This window comes from Octopus sinensis, linkage group LG4 (genome assembly GCF_006345805.1).
Source record: "Octopus sinensis linkage group LG4, ASM634580v1, whole genome shotgun sequence".
Taxonomy (NCBI): domain Eukaryota; kingdom Metazoa; phylum Mollusca; class Cephalopoda; order Octopoda; family Octopodidae; genus Octopus; species Octopus sinensis.
The window spans coordinates 83,992,535-84,018,598 of record NC_043000.1 but is presented as its reverse complement, the minus strand read 5'-3'; positions in this window follow the sequence as shown (position 1 = coordinate 84,018,598).

The following is a 26,064-nucleotide window of genomic DNA, read 5'->3' as shown; positions in this document are numbered from 1 at the left end:
ATATGCCTTTCATCCTTTCGGGGTCGATAAAATAAGTACCAGTTGAACACTGGGGTTGCTGTAATCGACTAGTTCCCTTCCCCAGCCATTGTACGCCACTAGCCCAGAAGGTATATAAGAGACGCCACGACAATATAGCCAGGCTTGTCCATTGGACACTCTGCAACAGGTATGGACTTGACAGAGCAAACAATTGGTACGACCATAAACCTGAAGACATCATCTAAAACGGAAATGCAAAGATCCTATAGGATTTTATGATTCAGGGCGACCATGAGATAGAGAAAGAAAACAAACTATGCTGGATCATAGACATAGCATGCCCAGCTGACAACAAGGTATGCGATGAGGAAGAAAGAAAAGTCGAGAGATATAACAGGTTAGCTTGGGAAGTAAAGCAGTTGTGGTCGATGAAAAAGGTAGCAGTAGTATCAATAATTGTCGGAGCCCTGGGAACAGTGAGCAAAAATTTCGAGAAGTACATGGAACAAATAGGGGCTGCAATAAGGGTGGAGCACTTGCAGAAAACAGCACTGCTTAGAACCGCTCGAATACTCTAGAAGGTGCTTGAAAAATAAGAGGTGTTACCTTAATTCATTGGTAGTGAACAGCTGACACTGTAATACATTTCCAGCATTAGAAGGTGTGCAAAGGCAATGATGATGATGATGATGATAACACAAACCTGGTCATCATCAGATTAACGATAACATGAACATGCATATCAGTAAGTTAGCAATGAAAGTGTATGCTCCATCATATGTGCTTATATAGAAGTATCAAAACCCAAGCAAATAAGGTAGAAAACAAATATAAGTGGTAAAAAAGGATAGAAATACCGATTTGCAATAAAATCTATTACGAAGAGACAAAGCTTAGAATATAAAATAATGTAAAGACAAATTCTACAAAAATATAACAAAATAAAGAAGTTCCCGGAATCAAAGAACGTCTGAAACAATATATCCTCACTAAACTGCAAAGAATCCGTCTTAGGAAAAAAAGCGGCAACTGTTCTTTGAACAAAACAAACAGTTGGACTCCAACCTAAAACGAGTTTATCAAGAACTTTGTAAAAATTAAATGGAAATCAATGCATAACCAGCAGCAAGAGGGGAAGGAGAATGAGAAAGAGAAGTGTAGAAAACAAAGAAAGGTTTCATTACAGATAACATTGTTCAAAACAACGAACAGAGCACGTCATCAGTCATAGCACGTCATCAGTCATAGCACGCCATTTTACCACAAGAAGTAGCCCAGACAACACCAGAAATAACTGGAAGACACCAGAAAATGTTATTTCTGATAAAAACAAGTAACAGAATATATAAGTTAGTGTATATTATGAACATGGAAACCAGAGTCCAGACCTGACAGAATCATTAAAGGGAATCCCGTTTTTAATCCCCCGGACTAAAGAAACAGCAAACCCTAAAACACACATGACCAACAACTCTGCTTTCCTACAGATTACAGAACTTTCGTTGGCGCCAATGTCGTCGTCGCTGCTACTACTGCTGCTGCTACTGCTGCTGCTGCTGCTACTGCTGCTGCTGCTGCTGCCACTGTCATCAGTGTTCCTCTTCCTTTTATTTCTGCTTTCGATTTTGTGCAGTTTATCTTTTATCTTTTATTTGTTTCAGTCATTAGACTACGGCTATTCTGGGGCACCGCCTTCGAAAATTTTTAGTCGAATGAATCGACCCCAGGACCATTTTTTTTAAGCCTGGTACTTAATCTATCGGTGTATTTTGCCAAATTGCTAGGTTACGGTGATGGCGTAAACATACTAACACCTGTTGTCAAGCTGTGGTGGAGGACAAACACAGACACAGAGACACACGCGCGCGAGTACATATATACGACAGGTTTCTTTCAGTTTCCGTATACCAGGTCTACTCACAAGGCTTCAGTCAGCCTGAGGCTATAGTAAAAGACACTAGCCCATGGTACTAGCAGTGGGACTGAACCCGGAGTCATGTGGATGAGAAGCAAGCTTCTTACCACACAGCCACGCCTAGTTTCAAAAATCTCTTGGTTTCGGTAGAGACAATAATAGTGTGGGTTGCGTTGATAGCTTCATGCAAGAAATCGTTGTCAGTGAAACGAATAAGGGAGGTATTCACTAGCAACCTCCCCTTACTTTCTGTTTAATTTTTCCCCTTCCCTCTATTACTGGCAACTGTCAAATTTGTTGTATATATCTGTTTGATATTTCATAAATAATTTTTCCACAAAAATATATCAAGGCTTTGAGCTTATTGTAAAATATATGGTTTGAGTTTTTCCTGAAATTATGCAATAGAAGCGTTTTTGATTTATTAATGAAACTTGATGAAACCATCACCAAACATATAGATATCAAACTGTTTATATTGCAGAACTGTGTACCACTCAAATGGACTTATTTTCAGTTGCATGGCCTGAAATATTGAAATTTATGTTCTTCAGTGACACAGTTCAAAGCGCTATGATCAGATATGAACTATCAACTTATTTCCTCCGCACTGATACTCTTCTTGGCATTATTAGGAGTATACTATATCGCCAAAGGATTTGCTTATACCTTTTTCCGGTCCAGTACCATCCCCCATTTCCCTTCCATTTACTACGTTTCTTTCCTTCTTTCTTTGTTTTTCTTTCTTCTTCCTTCCCTTCTTTTCTTTTTCTTCTTTCCTTTCTTTCTCTCTTCCTTTCGTTCTTTTTTCTTTTCTTTCTTCCCATTTTTCTTTTACCTTCTTTCTTTTCTTCCTTCCTTTATTTATTTATTCCGTTCTTTCTTTCTTCCTTTCTTTTTTTCCTTTCCTTCATCTTTCCTTTCTTTTTCATTCCTCCCTTCCCTTTTCTTTCTTTAATCCTTCCTTTCTTCCTTCCTTCTGTTTTCCTTCTTTCCTTCCTTCCTTTCTTTTTATCTTTCTTCTATTCTTTCTTTCCTACTCTCTTTCTTTCTTCCTTCCTTTCTTTCTTTCGCCTTTCTTTTTTACCTTCTTTCTTGCCTTCCTTCCTTTCTTTCTTTCTTTCTTTCTCTCTTTCTTTATTTCTATCTTTCTTCCGTTCTTTCTTTCCTATTCTCTTTCTTTCTGTCTTTCTTTCTTTCTTTCTTTCTTTCTTTCTTTCTTTCTTTCCTTCCTCTTCCTCTCTTTCTTTTTCATGTACACGTAATACCGTTGCAGAAAAGACTCGAAGCTTGAATTGGAAAACTAAGCAGCACTCATTGCAAGATTTATTGCTACAGCTCCATCTGGTTACTGTTAACAGCGTGGATTCGCTAACGAAATTAAAGTTTAGCTCGAACGACGCCATTTGTTTGTTTTAATAAGAAAGTAGTTAAGATAACGCTGTAGTCGGTGAATGTAAGGTTAATGAAATTTACACAAAAAGTTATTTCCAGTTAATTTGCTTCAACACATGTCAAAAAAAAAAAAGTCCCACAGATTTACTATTTACATTGATTTAAACGTTTGTAAATATAAAATGAGAGACAACTAGTTCCTGAAGGAAGAATGTTGGCGTTCATTAATCATAAATCATTATGCTTTGGCAATATGGTGGATGGTCGAGAAAATAAACTCCTTATCATTCAGAACCGAAATCTCTTATGAGCGATGGTAAATGGAAGGGGGATGGGGGATAGTATTGGACTGAAATATGGTACAAGTAAATCCTTTGGCGATATAGCATACTGATAATAACGCCATGAAGAGTAACGGCTTGGAGGGAATAAGTCAATAATTCATATCTGATCATAGGGCTTTGAACTGTGTCATTGAAGAACATAAATTTCAATATTTCAGGCCATGTAACTGAAAGTGAATGCACTCGAGAGTTCTGCTATACAAAGAAAGAAAGAAAGAAAGAAAGAAAGAAAGAAAGAAAGAAAGAAAGAAAGAAAGAAAGAGAGAGAGAGAGAGAGAAACGAAGAAAGAAAGAATGAATGAAAGAAAGAAAGAAAGAAAGAAGGAAAGAAAGAAAGAAAGAAAGAAAGAATGAAAGAAAGAAAGACGCGTTCAATAGAATAGACAGTGATCCTGTTTCGATTTCTGTTCCGACGCAATTCATTTTAAACATGCCACTAATCTTCAAAGGCAAATATAGACGTTACATAATCCATAACCCTTCGATTTAAAGCCAATGTCAAATAAAGTGTTTTGACTTTCAATAGGTCAGTAATAATCTATCAGAACCGTCTTTATTGACTAAAAATTGATTTAAAAAGTATCCTAGTACGGTGATGATATAACTATGCTATATCTCATCATTCAGAAATGTTGGCTTCTTTCTTAGAAACATTCAATATCAGAAATGAAATTAAATATATAACTAGCACTCCGTCGGTTACCCCGATGAGAATTCCAGTTGATCCGATCAACGGAACAACCTGCTCGTGAAATTAACAGGCACACGTAGCTTTAACGTGACACTGAATGTGACAAAGCTGGCCCTTTGAAATGCAGGTACAACTCATTTTTGCCAGCTGGGTGAACTGGAGCAACGTGAAATAAAGTGTCTTGCTCAAGGACATAATGCGCCGTTGGGAATCGAACTCACGATCGTGAACTGAATACCCTAACCACTAAGCGACGCACCTTCACTTAAATATATAACAGCACCTTCGTTATTGTCATTGATATGTAATTCTAGAACTGCAGGAATTTTCAGTTCCATAGTCTATAAACCACGTCACAGTTTTTCGAAGGTAACGGGACTTAGAAGGTTGAGCTTCTGTACTATAGTGACAAGTCGACATTGTGCATATATTATGACGAAGACATTTAACTATCAATAATCTTTTCTAACCAGAATTAAATATATTCCGTACAAGGGAGAAATAAACAGGACGGAAACACTGTTATCAATATGTTGTACCAAGGTTAAATCCTGTCTTGAATAAAACTTCCTGTGGGCTGGTATTCCATCTCGAAGAAAGAGAGACTGAGTAGCAGATAGATAGAGAGAGAGAGAGAGAGAGAGAGAGAGAGGGGAGGGAGGGACTGATGGACGGACTGACGGATGGACGGACGGACGGACGGACGGACGGGCGGGCGGACGGACGGGTGGGCGGACGGACGGGCGGACGGACGAACGCATAGATGGACTGATGGATGGATGGATGGATGGATGGACCGACAAATAGATAGACAGTCAGATAGATAGATGGCTGGATAGATAGATAGATAGATAGATAGATAGATAGATAGATAGATAGATAGATAGATAGATACATAGATAGATACATAGATAGATAGATATGTTTCTTTATTAGCCACACAGGGCTGAACACAGAGGGGACAAATTACAAAGTAGAGCTTTTCTTTTGGGGAGAAAAAAAAGTGGGGGTAGTTTTCGATAAAAAAAAACGATCAATAGGGATCGTGTATCACAAAAATGTCATGATGTAAAGTGTAAAGGAGGAAACAATAAGGTTTATCCGTGGAAAGAAAAGCCTACGGAAAAGACCAGGGTAACCTCGGTCAATAATGTTTACATGTTAACACATTTATTTGCAAGTAAGTAACTCTGTTTTAAATTTTTCCGGGTTCATAGGATTATGCTCAAGGTGGCTTCGTCATTCATACGTGCCATCCTTGCTACATTCACCCATCTTTTTTTAAACATTCGCTAGACAAAACTTGCCTCTCTACTCTCATTTTCCTTTTCAAGTGATATTTGAAGAAGTTGATAAGAGATTGACCAGAGAGGAAAGTGTTTGTCTCTAATCCTTTCAGACGCGACCACCAGATACATTCTTTCGCCATAGCCAGATAGATAGATAGATAGATAGATAGATAGATAGATAGATAGATAGATAGATAGATAGATAGATAGATAGATAGATAGATAGATAGATAGATAGATAGATAGATAGATAGATAGATAGATAGATAAATAGAGATGTGTCTTTCAACGACGTATTGTTGCGAAAAATTGTTATAAAATCGAAAACACTGTATTAATGACAATGGATGACAACTGAAGAAGAAACAAACATTACGTCACTAAAATATGGCAGAAAGGTTTTCTTGGGGAAGATTCGTGTAAGTGGAAACTGCCATTCTATAAAATGGTAAATAAAATTCCCTGAAATAGATTTCAGATTAAATTTCTCCATTAGCTGGAAACACCTTATTGCTATCGATCCAGAAAGAGTAATTTAGATTTATACCCTGCTCTCGTCTTGCTGATGCTAACTTTAAGTTAGGAAATGCCATGAAATATATACGAGAGAAATGATGGAAGAGAATAAGAAATTCAATTAAGTTGGAAATATTAAAACGTAAATGAGACACTTAGACATTATAGAGAAGTGATAAAAATCTGTTGATATCTGGTAAGGAACAGCAAAGTTAGTAATGGCAAGGGGACAATTAACTGAAAGGGTAAAGAACTCCTTCACCAGGGCTTAATGTGGAGCAGTAAGGACAGTTGAAAGAACTTCTATGTGGTTACATGGTTTATAAGAAATAAAAGCCAAATCTCTTCCGAATTACTCCCTACCGTCATAAATAACCTGGAAGAGTAAACAGATTCAAAATGGATTAATTAAATAAAGAAGGATGTGTTATACGGCGTAGTATTTGAGAGACAAAAAGAAGCCACATACATGGTTGGATCACCGTTGATAATAATGTTCTCTACAAAGGGTGTCAGGGAAGAAGATAGATAGATAGATAGGGGGGTGAAAGGATGGATAGATGGATAGAAACAGAGAGAGAGTTAGACAGAGAGATAGACAGACAGATGGATGGATGGGTGGATGGGTGGATGGATAGATGGACAAACGGACGGACAGACAGACAGAAAGAAAGTTAGATAGATAGATAGATAGATAGATAGATAGATAGATAGATAGATAGATAGATAGATAGATAGATAGATAGATAGATAGATAGATAGATAGATAGATAGATAGATAGATAGATAGGTAGGTAGATATGACTGACAGAATGTGATTACTAAAGAAGCATGTACGATAACAAGGGATGCAGAAAAAGCAGTAAAATGTGACAACCGATGCAGACTTTGTGCGGTTATCACCGAAGATATCACCTACATATATAGTTGTCCGAAAATGTCATCGCGGTATTATCTACGGGTATTATCATGATGTTGTAGCTAGGACACTCTATAAGGAAATCCGTCAGAAGGATAACCCCGAGGACAAAGAAATAAGAAGCTACTGTATGGTAGAATCCATAGCCACTCATAATAAAAAGGAATAATGGTGTAATGACCCAGTGAAAACCTCAATAAAATGTAAGCACAACAGATCTGATATAATGATTTAGGATGCAGAAGAGAAACTGTATACATTTGTGGAAATTAGTTGCCCACCGGATGTTAACATAAAGCTGAAAATCAGCGAAAAAGAGAGTATCTGCGCTGAACTATTGAGAAATCTGCAGTTACTCTATCCAGATTACAAGTTCAGGTTTACATCTGTAATTATTGGTGCCCTGGGATATGTAACCCACTGCATAAATACCAATCTTGAGAAATTAGGCTTCTCAAAACTAGAAAGGAAAAGCTAATTGGAAGTCTACAGATCCAATCCATCACTGGGACTGTAAAATTTCCCAGAGGTTTATCATATTATAAGGTTGTCCCAAAAGTTCGTAGAAAGTCTTGGAAAATAATGGTCTTTATTTTGAGGAATAATTTTTGTTGTTTTTGTTAGTACTTGGCGAGTAAAAATTCAATTTTCGCAAGTGTTTACGAACTTTTGGGACAACCTAATAATATATGAGCATGTCTAGATATGCAACTGTATGCATGAGAATATATACATAAAGCAAAACATACAATCTGCACACATACATACATACATACATACATACATACATACATACATACATACATACATACATACATACATACATACATACATACATACATACATACATACATACATACATACGAGCTGGCAAAATCGTTAGCAAAATCGCCGAGGTCAATTTTGCCTTTTACCCTTTTTGTGTCGATAAAGCAAAGTACCACTCAATAACTAGAATAGATGTAATCGACTTGCCCATTCCCCACCAAAATTGCTGGCCTTGAAGCCTGCAAGGAACGGTCCCGTTCGGGGAGTATATTGTAATCTCAGTCACTTACATACCATGGAAAGAGGTAACCAGCCTTATAAATCTTAGGCTCAAGAAACATAACATATATACGCATACAACTTATATAGTCTAAATATGTTTTACTGAGGAAGGATAATAAAATTGTTAAAACTATTTGGTTTTAAAGATTGGACCAACTCCAATCTGCACAGCCTAAAAGTTTTCGACCATGCCCTTGGAAATGTATTCTTCTATTCTTTTCCTTGTTTCAGCCATTTGACTGCGGCCATACTGGAGAACTGCTTTAAAGGGCATTTTTTTTAGTCGAAGAAATCGACTCCAGGACTTATTCTTTGTAAACCTGATATTGGTTTCTTTTGCCGAACCGCTAGATTACGGGGACGTAAACACACCATCATCGGTTGTCAAGCGGTGGTGGGGAGACAAACACAGACACAAAGACACACACACACATACACACACACACACACATAAATATATATATGTGACGTGCTTCTTTCAGTTCCCCTTTACAAAATCCACTCACAAGGCTTTGGTCGGCCCACGGCTATAGAAGAAGACACTTGTCCAAGGTTCCACGCAGTGGGACTGAACGCGAGCTTAACATGTTTGTTAATATGACATTAATATAAGGTTAATTTAAGGTGGTGAGCTTGCAGAATCGTTAGCACCCCGGGCAAAATGCTTACTGGCGTTTCGTCTGTCATTATGCTCTGAGTTCAAATTTCACCGAGGTCCGACTTAGACTTTCATCCTTCTGGTGGGAGAGAAGGCGATAAAATAAGTACCAATTGAGCAATGGGTTCGATGTGATCAACTTATCCCTCACTCCGGAATTGCTGGCCTAGTGTCAAAGTTTGAAATATGAGGTTAATTTTAAGTGTTTGCTATTATTCAATCATGACATTATAAATGACCGTGGGATATCATAAACTATATATAATAATTTGCTTTCATTTCCTTATAACAAACAAAGGTGACGATCCTTGTTAAAAACTAGTTTTATTTTACTGATACTCTTGAAAAGCATTAAATGCTGACACTTCTCATTTCCCTTCTTTAAAACATAACACTTTAGTCTTATAATATAATTAAGAAATGTAAATCTCCCTATGGTCTTCAAATACTGAGTTCTTCAAACAAAATGCCGCATCAGGTTTTAAAGGAGAGGGTTTCATAATTTATGAGTTTCATCATTAGACATGAAACGATTTGAAAAGTGCTATTGTTGCATTTGAGGACATTAACAGCTGTTGTTGAATACAAACTCACTACTCAGCAGCTAGAACAGAATACTCTATCCTTTTTTGCTGTTTCTACTCTTTTCTGAAGGCAATTTTTCTTCATATTTAAGAGCGAGATACGCAACTCGTTAGATAATGGTGATGTTTAATTCTTCCATTGCGTATAGCTTCTATAGATATTTCTTTCTCCTTCCCGCACAAGGCCTGAAATTTTGAGGAAAGGGGCTAGTCGATTACATCACCCCCAGAACTTAACTGGTACTTATTTTATCGACCCCAAAAGTGTGAAAGGCAAAGTCGACCTCGGCGGAATTTGAACTCAGAACTTAAAACCGGATGAAATTTTGCTGACGATTCTACCAGCTCTCCACCTTTAGCATGAACAGTATTAGCTCTGCTCGACTATTGAAGACATGACGATCAAAATATGGCACTATTTGCAGAGTATGAGTAAAGACTAAGATTTGCGGGGTGTGGTGTAGAAGGTTTGTTTGCTCGTTCCTTTCTCAACAGCAACTGCCATGTTTATGAAATGAAATGAATCCAAGTCGAAATCAAAATTTGTGGAAGACACGATCTACTAAAAATATGTTTTTACCGTTTAATTAGGAAATGAAATAGCCCTTTTGTTTTACAGGGTCTCTGCTGATGTTAAACTGAAGTGAATGACTAAGACTACCATCGAAGAAATCAGAACGCAAAGAGCTAGAATAAACACCAGAGAACTTCGTCGTCCATTGCTCTCACCATTCCGTCAATTCTCCAATTCTTGTTTGTTTTGTTTTTTTGCTTCAGAAGGATGAAAAACAAAGTTGAGTTCAACAGGTCTGAACTTAAGAGTACAAACCAGGAAAAGTACCTGAAGCCAGTTTGCCCTCGACTCCAAATACTCCGTACACAAATACACCCATCATCTCATGTAAACGAAGACACCTTTTCATAGTCTTTGGGAAAGCTTGAAATAGCAGCCAAATACCACTTAAATTACAGCTTAAAGTTTGAAATGAAATAATAAAAACACTAAATGATTTAAACTTCTAAACACTATGTTTGAAAAAAGATGGGTCAGTCATGGTTTGAATCTTTTCATCACAGGTTTTACTTAAACAGGGCCCACTTAAGCAGGAAAACGAAGGCAACGACAGTTGTTTTTATAGGCACAAAACTTCTGATGTATTGGAAAGACCTGTAATACGATTATAAAAACTTCACACATTCGTCGGACATTAATATTAATGATTTAAATCAAATGAAATAGATATAAATGAGAACTGAAACCTGGTTTCGGGTTTGGCTAAAAAAAAATATTTACTTTGTCGTCAAAGGTAATTGATGACCAACAGCACGAATGTGTATTTGTATCTGTTTAGATGTTTGTATTGAGCTGGGGCATGTGTGTGGAGTGAGAAAGAGAGAGAGAGAGAGAAAGTGAGAGAGAGAGGGTGAGAGAGAGAGGGTGAGAGAGAGAGAGAGAGAATAAAAGATACAGAGAGAGAAAATGGGTAAGAGAAAGAAAATCGAAGTGAATGAGAAATTTAAAATTCCACTTTAGGATGAAAGTGAAATGGGGTATTCGGAAAACTGTGAAGGAAAGTAAAAAGCAAAATAGAAAAGTGTTAATGTATGCCTTACAAATTGATATAAAGTGATTGCTTTAAAAGAATTGTGACGTTGTTGTAAATAAATGTGTGTGGAATGAATATTAAAAAGATTGGAAGATTTCATTGTGAAAAACCATGACAACTACATGAAGTTGGTGATTGGTGATTTCCCTTATATAACATTCCACTAATGAGGAAGCAAGTCGTTCGACTGAAAAACCTTGGTCCACCGCTTTCCTGAAATGAGAGTTTAAACCAATAGACTATGGTCGTATGTTTAATGACGTTGTCATTACAATACCATTAAAAGGATAGTGTTCAATCGATGTAGAACACCTGCCTGGAACATTTAACATCAGCTCACTGCTACTCTAGCTTCTTAATGTTATAATAGGGGGAATATAATTATAATAATACTAAAGTTACAGGATTCTAAATAGCTTTATGTTAATATATCTAGACTTGTCTCCAAGGTGACATACTATAGGGCTGCAGGTTCGTATCAAGGCCAATAATGAAGCGTCTACGTGATAACTTTATGAGCTCGACATAATAGCTAAATTTCCTTAAATACCAAACTCTATCTTAAAAATGATTATAATGTTGTATTAGGGAAATAATGCTCTGAAAACAATAATAAAACATAATTGGAACAATAATAAAACATGATTGGAACGTTTTTAATGATATATTTTCTTTTTCTTTAAATATCATTAACTTAAACCAGCTCAATTACAGTTCGTGATCATACGGAACATAGTAACTCTATAAACAATAGCTGTTACATAGAAGTACTGAGTTCAAGTCATCCTCGAAGCCAACATGGGGAAAAGCAAAGTCACATACTATCTCTAGTTACTATCAGTTTGACGTATTATTACATCTTTATCATAGTGTCTCACATTAGAGTTTGTGAAATATGCACTGGCTTTTGTGAAACAGTCTTTATATCTATGTATGTGAGTGTATGTATGTATATCAATACCTGTGTGTGTGTGTGTGTGTGTGTGTGTGACGTGCTCGTGCGAAACCCATGTACAGGTGTGCACGCTCGCATCAATACACACATGCACGCAAAACCATATGTGCGCGTCTACATACCTACATATAGAACTATATGGGTATGTAGACGCGCTCATATCGTTTTGCGTGCATGTGTGTACATCTGTATATGGGTTTTGCACACGCGCGTCTGCACACACATACACACATACGCTTGGATGAACACGCACGCGCGCACATGCACACACATACGCGTGCATACGCACACATGCACACACATACACGCATACACACACAGGCATGCGTATTAATTCATATGTACATATATGTATTCGTATGCATGTATGCATGCATACCAGTGTGCGTACACATACACATGCGCGTGTACATGTGCATTCGTGCGCGCACAAAATAAGCGTTGGGATTTGGTAAGCGTTAGGAATAGGAAAGCGTTTGGAATTGGTATGCGTAGGGGGTTGGTAAAGGTTGAAGATTGATAATTGGCGATCCTGCTCATGGAGTTGACTGGTAGTGGTGACCTTGGTGCAAGCAGTGCAGAGTAGCAGCTAGTGCTAAGGTGATATATTCGGGTTGTCGGCAGTCAGAGGCCTCAAATTTGCCAGAAGGACATACCTCTGGTCACAGCAGTACGATAAATCGTATTTCTTGTTGATATATACTGCGGCTTGTTGAAAGATATGCAGTTTTTCGCGGAAGCAGTGCTGGCAGTTGGGGGCGCCGGGTGAATATGGTGGTGCTCTGTCGACGATAGTCCACTTGATGCTGGGTATTTTATCTCTGAGATCACGGAGTCTCCAGACAAAGTGAGACAGGGAAGTAGAGTTCTCTCTGTCTCTGGATCTGAACGAGTACATATGCTGGAAGTATCTTCCCTTGAAGACATTAGCTGTCATACCCGTATAGTGTCTAGTAATGCCATCGGATGGTGTAAGGGTGGCTCTGTATACTATGGCCCTTGAAAGGCAAGATCCTTCTAGAGGGCACATGGTGGGGTTTCAGTAGTTGCTGGTTGGGGTTGGGATGGTGTGGGTACGCTTTTACGTCTGCTGAAGCATGCGATGTTAGATGCGATGTCGTCTAAGCAGCCGTAGCTCACCTTGACATTATGGGGATGTGAAGAGTTTGTAATACTTATGACCTCTGGGGAAGTGTTTCTTAATTAGCGACAGGAAGCCCCTGACTACGTTAGTGGAAACATGTAGGTTGAAAGTGGGGTTATAACATAGTTTTCCTTCTCCTAATCTTTTTGGAGTGAGGAGAGGATGTTTGGGGTTGTCCACATACGTGGGCTTCTCAGTAAATCAGCTCCTAGCCAAAGCACCGTTGTAGTGGTGGGTGGCCCTGTTAAAGAGCTCTCTATTGGCCAAAAGATTAGACAGTCGTTTACTAATGCCTGGAACCAGGTTTCTAATTACAGCGGGGGATGGTTTGAGCTCTTGTGGATGTATACTGTATCCCCGTGAAGTTTCCTGTACGGGTAATACTTACCCATACTTAGGTCTAATGTTACGTCCAAGAAATCGACCGTAGTCAGGTTGGATGTAACCGATATGGACAGGCTGAACTCCTTAAATATTTTTATCAAGTCCTTCCTGAACTTGTCCATAGTGTGGCCGTTCATATGACTTCAGATAGCCAGTCCGTCGTCCCCATAGAGGGCCGACCTATATGGGTGGGTACGTCTCTTGGGGGTATCCAGGATGTATAACCCAACAAGGTCGGCGATTTGAGCCCCGTCAAAACTCCCTATGAATCACCTTTTTTTTTACCCAGAAGGAATCGTCGTGGGCCAGAATTGACTTCCTGGCATTCATGATAATTCTGATGTCAAGGTCACTAATGCTGATGTATTGCTCAGTAAACGTCAGGGCTTTCAGAAGACGGGGCTTAGATATAGAAGGGTAGAAGTCGACAATGTCGAACTTGATGAACCTATAGGCTGATTTATACTCGAAACTGCGGACCCAGTCGACCACGGCTACGCTAGAGTTCCATTGATAGTATCAAGAATACGTTTGCTAATAATACCTATCTAACTTTTAGAGGGGTTGATCAGTCTGAATTTGGGATTGGAGTGGAAGTTAGGGTTATGGTCCTTAAGTGTAATATGGAGGGGGTGGCGAGGCAGACCGCGCGATCCTCTATATTAAGGCGGGTGGCTAGCTCCTTTGCTTCTGTATTTATGTCATTGTATATGGATTTACGGGTTTTCTTGTATGTTTTGGTGATAGCAATTGTAAGAAGCCTTGAGTACGTGGAAGTGCTCATTTCATAAATGTTGATTGTTTTGCACCTTTACAGATAATGTCGATTTGATGGAAGGAGTGAGCTTATGTGAACACAAACATTTGATCACTATAAACAAATCATCTGTGTGCTTGTTTGATAAGAAATTGTCGAACCCTCATACTCCGTCTAACGACGGGAGAGTTCATCATATTTATATATATATATATTATAACATTTTTAATGGCGAAATAACGGTCTCCACCACTTCTGAATTCGATAGGAAGTGGGTTGCCTCGCCTGTCTATGACTTTCAGGTATTTTAGTACCCAACGTATTGAGGGAGTCGTCCCCCAGTAAACCGGCGAATAAACAGAAAACATACATTGAGTGTGTGCAATCGATAATATATATAAGATAAAGGAATAAAATTAAGAATTTTATATTTATGCGAAGACAAGAAAAATAATAATTTATTGAGAAGTTTTTTCTCTTCACACCGTAAGCGTCTTTCCAGTTTATTCCTATATGGTGTGTATGTGTGTGAGAGAGAGAGAGAGAAAAAAAGGGAGAGAGAGAGCATTGTGTGAGTATAGAGAGAGAGAGGGAGGAGGGAGAGAGAGCTTACTACAGTTTCTGTAATATGTTTACACTATATTATTGTACATACAATATGTCTAAATCAATATGGAATATCTATTATGTATTATCTATACATACGAGTCAGTTTCGAAAAGTTCCTGGCTTTGGGTAGAAGAAAATACAGGAGGATCAATTACTTATGCTATTTTTCGACATATTCTCTTCTCAGTTTCATACACTTATTGCAACGGCCTTTCAGGTTTTCTAAACCCTGTAAAAGAACTCGGAAGGCAGGGGCTCCAAGCAGGCTTTCCGCAATACCCTTAAAACCAATAACTTTTTAGCACCCCCTCGTATATTATCTATAGTATGCCTTACTATACTTTTGTATTTCTGATATAAGTACAATACCACAATATGTAACGAAGCCAGTGCTCCAGTGTGTAACGCATTAACCATTATGTAGCTAATTAGAAATAATTATTTGGTGATGGCCAATGACTAACATTATTTTGATTTTTCTGATAATTAAGGGAATCAACTCCAGGTATATTTTTGTCTTAGGACACCTTCTCGGTGAAGTGTAGATTTTTCTGAATTTCCCAATGTAATAGTGAGAGAATGGCTAAGTAGATAAGCAATATTGTACACGAGTAGACATTAAATTAACATATTTTAGCGAACAAATTACTGAGATAAATGCTCTCAGAGATGTTATATTTCTGAGACGCTCTTTCCTGTTCACTACATTTCGTTGACGCCAACTTCACTTTTGTATTAATGATGATGGCACCTCTGAGTGGTTTATTTGTGTTATTTTCTTTTCCAAGCTGGTGTTGTTATAGTTGTTGGAGAATGATGCAACAACTGGCTATGAGGCAATGGAATGTACTAAGAGAACAAATTATGACTATAGAAAACTACTTGAAACAAGTCCCATCATTGTCTAACGACCACAGACAAGAATAGCAAAGAGTCATCGATATTACTGATTTCAAATTTTGGCACAAGGCCAGCAAGTTCAAGGAAATAGATAAGTCGATTACACTCACTCCAGTCCTCAACTGGTACTTATTTTATCAACTCCAAAAGAATGATAGTTAGAGTTCACCTCGGCGGAATTTGAACTCAGAACGTAAAGACGGACGAAATGCCGCTAAGCATTTTGCCCAGCGTGTAACGATTATGCCAGTCCCTGCCTTTTATTCATTGATATTATTAACATCCCAACAATTCCAAACACTCCCAAAAAACAGAAACAACACAGGAAGAATGTATTAAATGTTTCCTACGTTCTCACAGCTAATAATAAGCAAAAATTAAAAAACAATAATTCAAAGAATCGTAAACGTTTGTTCCAAATGAATTGTTGTTGCTTCTAAACATGTGGAATGCAGCGTATTTTCTGGCAAAGCCACTGTGGTAAACATGCCTAGAGACAAAACTATATGCTAGAGGAGAAATGTCAATTCCTGACCTTTTTACTTTGGTTGATCACAGCAATTCCAACCGTTTATCGTTCTCACCTACATTAAATATAGAATGGTTTCCACAGCTTCAGATCGATAGATGTATCATAGTTATTGAAATGGGAATCAATGTTTATTATCTTAATGTTTAGCTGGGTCCTTGTTTTTGTGTTAACCACAATAATGTGGTAAATGGAAAAGTGAATTGATATTAGTACTTAGATAAAATATCATTCTTTTATATTCTGTATCAGAAATCCATGGTATAAAGATTTCTGTGCAAGCGAACAACATGATGACTTTAAGGTTGAGAAAGGTGAAGATCACTTGCAATATTATTACATTTATTCATCGAACTCCTACTACCTGGTCATCTTCATACTTCATGACCTCTACGATAATCAATCGCTTTAGTTGACTTCTTGATGATATTGCATTTGCCCTACAGAATCTTATTATAATTAGTTTTCTTTCTTTTATTGACAATTTATGGCCAAATATCTAGCAAACATGTCTTTTAGTTGAAGAGGACCAGCGTCATTCCGTCGCCACAATCTCCGCATTCCCATCTTGTGGTTAAATTATATTCTATTTTGTGAGTAACATTTTATGTTCTCTTATCTTCTTAGAACAGGAATAAAACCGTAGAACAGGAATAAAACCGTGAAATTAAACGTACATGACATTTCTGAACGTATTTTACTTCTTCTAGTTCGATGACCTTAGTTAATCTCTTGAGTTATATTAATCCAATACCATCATAAAAATCAACGTTTGTAAATTGGAAAATTCTATGCAAGCTGTGGAATGCCGCTAAATTCTATCTCAGTAAAATTAGGGGAACACACTTAAAATGTCATAAAATGCTTTGTAGTTCAAGTAAAGAATATTCAAATTCGGTATTAAAACATCTATCATAAACCTTAAGTACTTGTTAATCCAGAAAATCCTACGCCACATGGAATCTCTAGTGTAGTTTAGTTGTTGAGTATTGAATGTTGTGTCTTTTCGTGTCTCTGTTGACAGCCATAGCCTTGTTCTTAATCCTTCGTATTAATTGTTAATAATGCTTTTAGGATTTGCAACTGCCAGATTAGTAAATATTGTTTTGAGGAATCGTATCAAAATGTGGAAAAACATTTTTATTGGAACTATTCAAAGATGTTGAATAGCTAAAACGGTATAGTGTAAGACAAAATGCAATGAGCGTTTAATTATGTCACATAATGTCCAGAGTTCAAGACCTGCTGGTGTCGAATTTTCCTTTTCATTTCTTCACCGTCTGTCCAATAAAAATCATTCAATTTAGTCAACTAATCTGGTGCAGTGACTAAGTTAGAACTCTTTATCAGAACAGCTTAACATAGATATGATTTCAAGAATTGTTTATCAAACACATGCTCACATATACACGTACGCGCGACCACACACACACACACACACACACACACACACACACACACACACACACATACATACATACATACATACATACATACATACATACATACATACATACATACTACATACATACATACATACATACATATACATATATTTCGGAAATGAATTTGACTGGCAAGAGATTTGATCTCTAAAACAAATACAGCGTTGAAGGCACATATCTATTCAAAATATACAAAGACAGTGGACTTAAACACTTATTTGGTGTCAATAAGCTTGTCACTGACAAGGTTTCACTGCACACATGCGTGCGCACATGCACACATACACAGGTACACAGATTGACAGACAGACAGACAGAGCTGTTTAATGTTTTTTAATGTGCCTGATTTGGAATGTGTTTAATATGTAGATTGGTCTATCCAATAGGGTTACACTGCTAAACTTGATGGATATTTCAGCAATGCGTTCGTGGATAGTTGGTGGGTAGGATGTGTTGCTGATGAAAGAGCAATAACTCTCGAAATATGCATATACATCCATTACCTGTTTTTGCCTATCCTCCATCACGTTGTTTACATTGACGTATTCGTATACGAAACGTAACTGTCAGTGCTAGCTCTGAATTCCATGGAAAATCTGTAGAAATAAACTTAAAAATGAGATATAAATATATGCAATTGCAAGCTCACACACACTCACACATATATACATACATATAGATATATAAATTTATATATATATATATATATATTATATATATATATTTATTTATTTATTCATACATATATAATACATATATATTTGTTTATACACACACACGTATATACATATATGTATAAATATCAACCTTTTCCGCGTTTTTCTTCCCGTTTGTTCTCTTGTTTTTCATAGAGCAGCGTCCTGGTTTTCAAATAGGTATAACGGTATTCACTGAGCCTTAAAGACTGCTTTGGGACGCATGGCATGTTATATAAATCTGCCAAATAACTGCATTGCCACAGCATAAAACTCTTAGTAGTTCTTTTTAAAATTGTGTCGAATTATATATCTCTCTCACTGGATAGAGTACTTTTCCTGTTGATCCTACATACAACAGAACAGTAAACTACATATAATTATATATACGTACACACGCACGCACACACACATACACAGGGATGTTGAAAAGTTCCTGGTTTTGAGTAAAAGAAAATACAGGAAGATCAGTTAATTATGATTTTATTCAGCATATTCCTCTCTCAGATTCATACTTTTACTGCAACAGTACTTCAGTTTTTTTCTAAAGCCTGTAAGAGAGCTCGGAAGGGTGGGCCTCCAACTAGGCGTTTTGTGATACCCTTAAAGCCAGGAACTTTTCAGTACCCCTTCATGTGTGTGTGAATATATATATATTCATATAGTGGAAACAATGTATATGAAAGATAGAGTATACTGGAAAATTTATTTATCACAACGATCGTTTCAGAACATTCTGCACCGCTCCCTCGTGGATGGGGAACAATATAATGAATCTAAATGCATTACACAGTGCAGAGATGCCGCTTCAGGTGACGTAATACGGTTTCAAGTTACATAAGTGACATTTCATTCATAGGCTTAGCTAGATCATGTTGCTAGTAGTCATCGATGCATTTAAGGCGCGACTACTACCAAAATGATCGAGCTAAGACTACGAGCGAAATGTAATTTATGTAACTCGAAACCATGTTATGTAACCTGAAGAAGCACTTCTGCATTGTGGTATGTTTGGGGATTCATGATTTTGTTCCCACCATTAGGGAGCGGTGCAAAATGTGCTGATACGATCGCTGCATTCATTTCCAGTATATTCTATCTTCCGTATCAATTATTTCTACTATGTTCAACGTGCATCAAGGAACTCCTAACGTAGATCCAGCGACGAATGTACATTTACACCAGGTAGCCATAAAAAGTGAACGTTCTCTGTCGGCACACTACTAAAGACATACCTAAAATATAGCTTGGATGCTAAATTTCACATTTCAAATCTAAACTTTAATTATAACATGTGTGTATGTGTGTCTGTCTGTCTGTCTGTCTGTCTGCATGTGATTATGTATATGGTGGTCAGTAAGATAACACAAGATTAAATTTTAAAAAAACACATATTTCATAGGTCAAAGTTCAAGAGTAGTAATACAGGATCCATTGATGTTTGCAATGTAGAACAGGATCCGTTGATTCAATGAGCCTGGGAATGGGCGGTAAACTGAGTAGATGATAGATACGTGAAATGTAATGCGCTTCAGCCCCCTTAGAAGGACATCCGAATTGATGTGACTGCTTCTATAGAAAACTGTAGCATCTATGTAGTTCACTTTATTGAAACATACATAAGCGCAGGTATGGCTGTGTGGGACGTAGCTTGCTTCCCAACAACATAATTCAGTTTCAATTCTACTGATTGGCACCTTGGGCAAGTGTCTTCTACTACAACCTCGTGAATGGATTTGGTAGACGGAAACTGAAAGCCCGTCTCGTGTGTGTTGTGTGTGTGTGTGTGTGTGTGTGTGTGTGTGTGTGTGTGTGTGTGTGTGTGTGTGTGTGTGTGTGTGTGTGTGTGTGCGTGTGCGCGTGCTTATCCTCCATCATCGCTTGACAACCGGTGCTGGTTTGTTTACGTACCCGTAACTTACCGGTTCGGCAAAGAGGCAGATAGAATAAGTACCAGGTTTAAAAAGAAAAGTTTAGTCCTGGGGTAGATTTGTTCGACTAAAGCCCTTCAAGGTGGTGCCCTAGCATGGCCGCAGTCATATGACGGAAACAGGCGAAAGATAAAAGAAACACTAAAAATATATGTGCCACTAGAGCATAGAGCAAAAAAAAAAAAGCTTTCAGTGTAATCTGTGCTAATCAGATCGGTACATGAAAAATATTTTTATAAACCTTTGTAAGCAGACGTGTTTTACAGAAATGTAGTAAATATTTTATGGAGAAAAATATTAAGCTTAATTTGAGCAAATATATGTATGGGAGCTTGTAAAATGTATTTTAAAGAAACCTTTGCTCAACAATTATATTTTATGAGCAGATGGTAAAATCTATATTAATGGGAATCTGAGCTAAGTAAATGTAGAAGCGGTAAAACAGTCAGTGTTAAAAGACTAATGTTAAAAGACTAATGCAATTACTAATTAATTTCTTTGGAAACTGATTGAGTAGAAAACTGATAGACTGCAGCAAAATATGTAGAGAATGTGGTATTTTCTATCTTTTATCGTGTACCTGTTTCAGTCTTTGGACTGCTGCTCTGTTGGGGAACCACCTTGGCAGGCTTAGTCGAATAAATCGACCTTTAAGCCTGATGCTTATTCTATTGTTTTCTTTTGTCGAACCGCTAAGTTTTGAGGCGTAAATACACCAACACAAAGACACACACACATACACACAAACATATATAAAGTCATAAATAACAGAGAAATATCTCGATGAACTTTTATTTAACAATTAGAAAACCCCTTATATCATGACAAATTGTTTCGTAACTCAAAAACATGCAAATTATTTACATTTAATAATAAATAAATTAATTACATGTCTGCATTAATACAAAAGGCTAAAAGTTCCTCAAAATACTACAGAATTTGAGTTATGTATCTGGTATCTGCAAGCTTACAAAATACCGTAGCTGAGGTCTTGATATATATATATAGGATGAAGCCTTTTTACAGAAAAATATTTCATCAGAAAATGTGGCAGCATATTAAAATACCTTTAAGGCTAAAATTATAAACAACTTATAAACAAGGGCTAAAGAAGTTGAGGAACTTTTATGCTAATAACAGACTTTTAAATCGTCAATTTCCACATATTATTTACTCGCTACAGAAAACACGTAGAGCTGAAATCGGGGAAAGCTTGCCAAAAAGAATTTTTTTTTAAGTTTGTTATTTCTATATTGAATCAATTTCGGAATTAATCTCATAATATATTTTTTCCTCTTCAGTAGAAAATACGAAAAGACATAAAGTTGTATATATGTATATGTATATATATATATATATATATATATATATATATATATATATATATATATATATACGATTGGCTTCTTTCAGTTTCCGTCTACCAAATCCAGTGACGAGGTTTTGGTCAGCCCTGGGCTATAGTAGAAGGCACTTGCCTAATCTATCACACAGTAGGGATTGAATCCAGAAGCACATGGCTGAGAAACAAAATTCTAACCACACACCCACGTCTGCACCTACAAATAGCAAATTTTAAAAAGTCGAACCCTGTGTCATTCTAACTACTAGAAATAGCGGCCAATGTCTCACCAATTACAAACTACCGTCTTGCAAATTAACGGGCATGGGGAATAATGAAGCTTAAGAGAAGGACGTCCATAGCGAAGACCACTTTTTGAGGAATGTCCATGACAAAACATTTTTGATGACAGATTTTTTTTTTCCATTTTTTGCTAGATTTACAGAGTATAGAAACGGCCGCTTGCCCAGCTTCCAGAAATTTAGGAGTACTGTGTTATAATTGACACACCGTCAGGGGTTCTAGTTGATGCGATCAGCGGAACAGCCTACTTATGTAATTAACGTGCATGCGGCTGAGCACTCCACAGACATGTGTACCCTTAACGTAGTTCTCAGAGAGATTCAGCTAGTAACAGAATGTGACAAGGCAGGTCCATTTGAAATACAGGAACTACTCATCTTTACCAGCTGAGTGGACTGGAGTAATATGAAATAAAGCGTCTTGCTCAAGAACACAACGCACAGCCGGGAATCGAACTCCCGACCTTACGATCGCGAGCCGAATACCCATAACCATTAAGCCACGCGCCTTCACTGTATAATAGTGCACAATATACTATACCCTGTATTGAGTAAACAGACATTGTTTTGTTCTTTATTTTTTTAAGTGGATTTATAAGGATTAAACATTCCCTACCTTAGAAGTTTATTAATTTGTGCCAGTATCTGTTAAGTAAAAACGTTGTTTACTTCGTTTAATTTCCATCCAATAAACATTACACTCTATACTTGATATTGTATGATATATTTTAAGAATTTTCAGTGGATTAATAAATATCAAACAAACCCAGCATTAGAAATGTATTAATTTAAATCTGTTCAATACGATTTGGTTCTTTACTTTTCATGTTTTATTCTACGTTCTTTTATTCTTTTACTTGTTTCAGTCATTTGACTGCGGCCATGCTGCAGCACCTCCTTAAAGTTTTTTTTTTTTAGTCGAAGAAATTGACTACAGGACTTATTCTTCGTAATCCTACTACTTATTCTATCAGCCTCTCTTGCCGAACTGCTAAGACGAAGACAAGTGGTGTAGACAACAAACAGATGTATTAGCTTAACGCTCGGGAAGTGAAAAAGTCTTTAACGTTTCGAGCCTACGCTCTTCTACAGAAAGAAACCCAGAAAGAAACAAGGAGAGAAAATAAAGAATGTGTAATATATATATATATATCTACAACAGGCGGATCTTTTCGGTTTGAACAGCACTTTTTAACATAATTTCTAGGTAACTAAAAAATTTTAAACTTCGTATACTGGTAGAATGTGTTTATGAAACATCTTTTTCTCTTGGCTTTATTGAGAAAATTCTATAGTTTGTAAGATATTTGTTGTTTTTTTCTTCAATTTCTGCAATTCCAACCAATCAGTGACGTCTATTGAGTTAAAAAGCATTCTGTGCCGTATGAATATGTCTCTCGTTTAAGAAACAGATCGGATTTATTTACATTTGTGAAGAAAAAACGATACCCTTCCCCCACCCTTCCCCCACCCTAACTAACCCTAACTAACTCTAACCCTAAAATAGATTGAAGTGCTATAGATCGATTCTATGGTCATAATTATGGATGACAATTTCATATGACACCGCTAGAAAAAACTGCCTTCAAACCGAAAAGATCCCAACAGGCTTCTTTCAATTTCCATCTAGCAAATCCATTCACAAAAGTTTGATCAGCCCGAGGCTATAGTAGAAGACACTTGCCCAAGGTGCCACGCAGTGAGGCTGGGCCCGGAACCTTGTCGTTAGAAAGCAATACCACACAGTCACGTCTGCGCCAATTGAAGTATATATTCTGAAACTCGCCAGAGAACCGGAAAATCTAGAAATCCGGGTCACTTTTGGTGACGAAACATTTGGTCCGGCACTCTACTTGATATCGTTTATCTAGTTAATATTTCATTGGCTGTTCTATCGACTGATTGATAGACAGGAAATATCATAATTATTCCTTCTGAGTACCCTGTTAGCCAAATATATGCTGAAGTACTACTGAATTAATTACCAGAATCGTGTATATATTCTTTCTTTCTATCAGCCCTTTCACGCTTACTTCGTTCATTCCACTCTTCGTTCTTTCGTTCCCCACTCTCACATTTCCTTGTCTTCTCTTAATGCTCACTTTCCCTCCTCTTTTCTCTTCACTGTGTCCCTGTCATTTTTTCTCGACCCTCTTTAATTCTTCTGTCCCTCATTCTCTACCTCTCTCTCTATCTATCTATCTCTCTCTCTCTCTTCTCTCCCCACGTGACCGGTGTTCGGCCAAGCCTGACCTTTCTTTCTTGGTTCGTCCGCCGTCCGTGCAACATCGATATTCCTCCCTGTGCTTGTGAAATCTTGTATCCCTGCTGTAAGGCTTTTTTCCACACACGCCAGCTTAATTTAATTCGTCCTTAGTCGAAAGACACCTGTTGTTATGTCCTGTTATTTGTATTTGTATAACATTCTCAATTTTTTCCCGTCCTTGTTTTCATATACATTCGCTGCTTTCTTCCAAGGAATCTAATGCTCTTAGCTTAGTTTTTCCTTGGGGCTGGCCAGATTGGAGCAATCTCGAATATAACCAGCCGAAATTGTAAAAGTAATCTGGAACTCGACTGAGGAAAGAAAACTCCGAATGACCCATCCTTGGTTTCTTTGTATCGTCTATCTGGATGTTTTGTTGTCCCTTTTTGTATCACCTAAGTGTCTGGATGTTTTGCGTTCTTGTCCCATTTTGTATTATATATATACATTTACAAGTGTGTTGTGTGTGGGGGGAGGATAGATAGATAGATAGATAGATAGATAGATAGATAGATAGATAGATAGATAGATAGATAGATAGATAGATAGATAGATAGATAGATAGATAGATAGATAGATAGATAGGTAGGTAGGTAGAAGTTTCAAATGTTGGCATGAGGCCAGCAATTTCGAAGTAAGGGGTAAGTCCATTACATCGACCCAAGTGCGCAACTGATACTTATTTCATCGACCCCGAAAGGATGAAGGGCAAAGCTAACATCTGAACACAGAACGTAAAGATGGACAAAATGCCGCTGGGAATTTCGCCCGGCATGCTAATTTGAGCACGTCAAATTTCGAAAGCGTGATAGCAGTGAAAATAGCCAAGTATATTGGGTAAATAGCTCTAGAAGGCGGGAAAAGGTTACTAGCAGGTGGCTACAGAGAAATGAACCCTATACCTTTCAGATACCGGATTGTATTGTTATGCTCACAAGATTCAGAAGTGAACAGAATTAAATGTTGATAGAAGTTAATGAACGAGCAAGTAGCAGAATTTTTAACAATGTTTAAAATAAAAAAAGAAGAGAGCATCTCTATAAAAAAGAGTGAAAGGGAGAAAGAAAAAGAAAGAAAAGGAAAGGAAACCGGAAGCCATAACTTAACAGCCCCATTTCCGTCCCTTTTTATTATCTTATAGTGAGTTGGAGAAGTAGTAAAAAACATACATGACTTATCGATTATTTCGAAAACCTAGTGAAGCTAAACGAACAATGCAATTTTATTACTAACTCGTTACACGCAGAGCATCTTTGGTTGAAGCCTTGTTTAAATTATATTCTGATAACTTACAGGCTTTCACTCACTTTCTCTCTTGTCTCCAAGATTTTCCCATTATTTTTCTCTCTCACCGGGAGGTGGATTGGCAGAATCCTTAAAGCGTCGAACAAAATTTCTTCTGGTATTTCTTCCGCTCTGGGTTCAAATTCCAATCGAAGTCAACTTTTCTTGTCATACATAGGAAAGTATATAAAATAATGTAAGAGTGAAGTACTATGGTCGGTGTATATACATATATATGTATGCATATATATTTATATATTATTTATATTATATATATATATATAATATATATATATATAATATATATATTATATATATATATTAATTAGAGACAAAACCACTATTATGCAAATCAAACAAATTTATATAATTAAGATTTAACATATAAATTTTAATTTATATAAATTATTTTATGTATTGGCTTAAGTCTTTCTTTGTTTGATTTGCATAATAGTGGTTTTGTCTCTAATTTAATATAATATTTTACTAGGAAATTGGATTCAATCTTAAATCTGATTTTTCTTTGTAAATTTGGATTTATTCCCTAATATTTATTATTATATATATATAT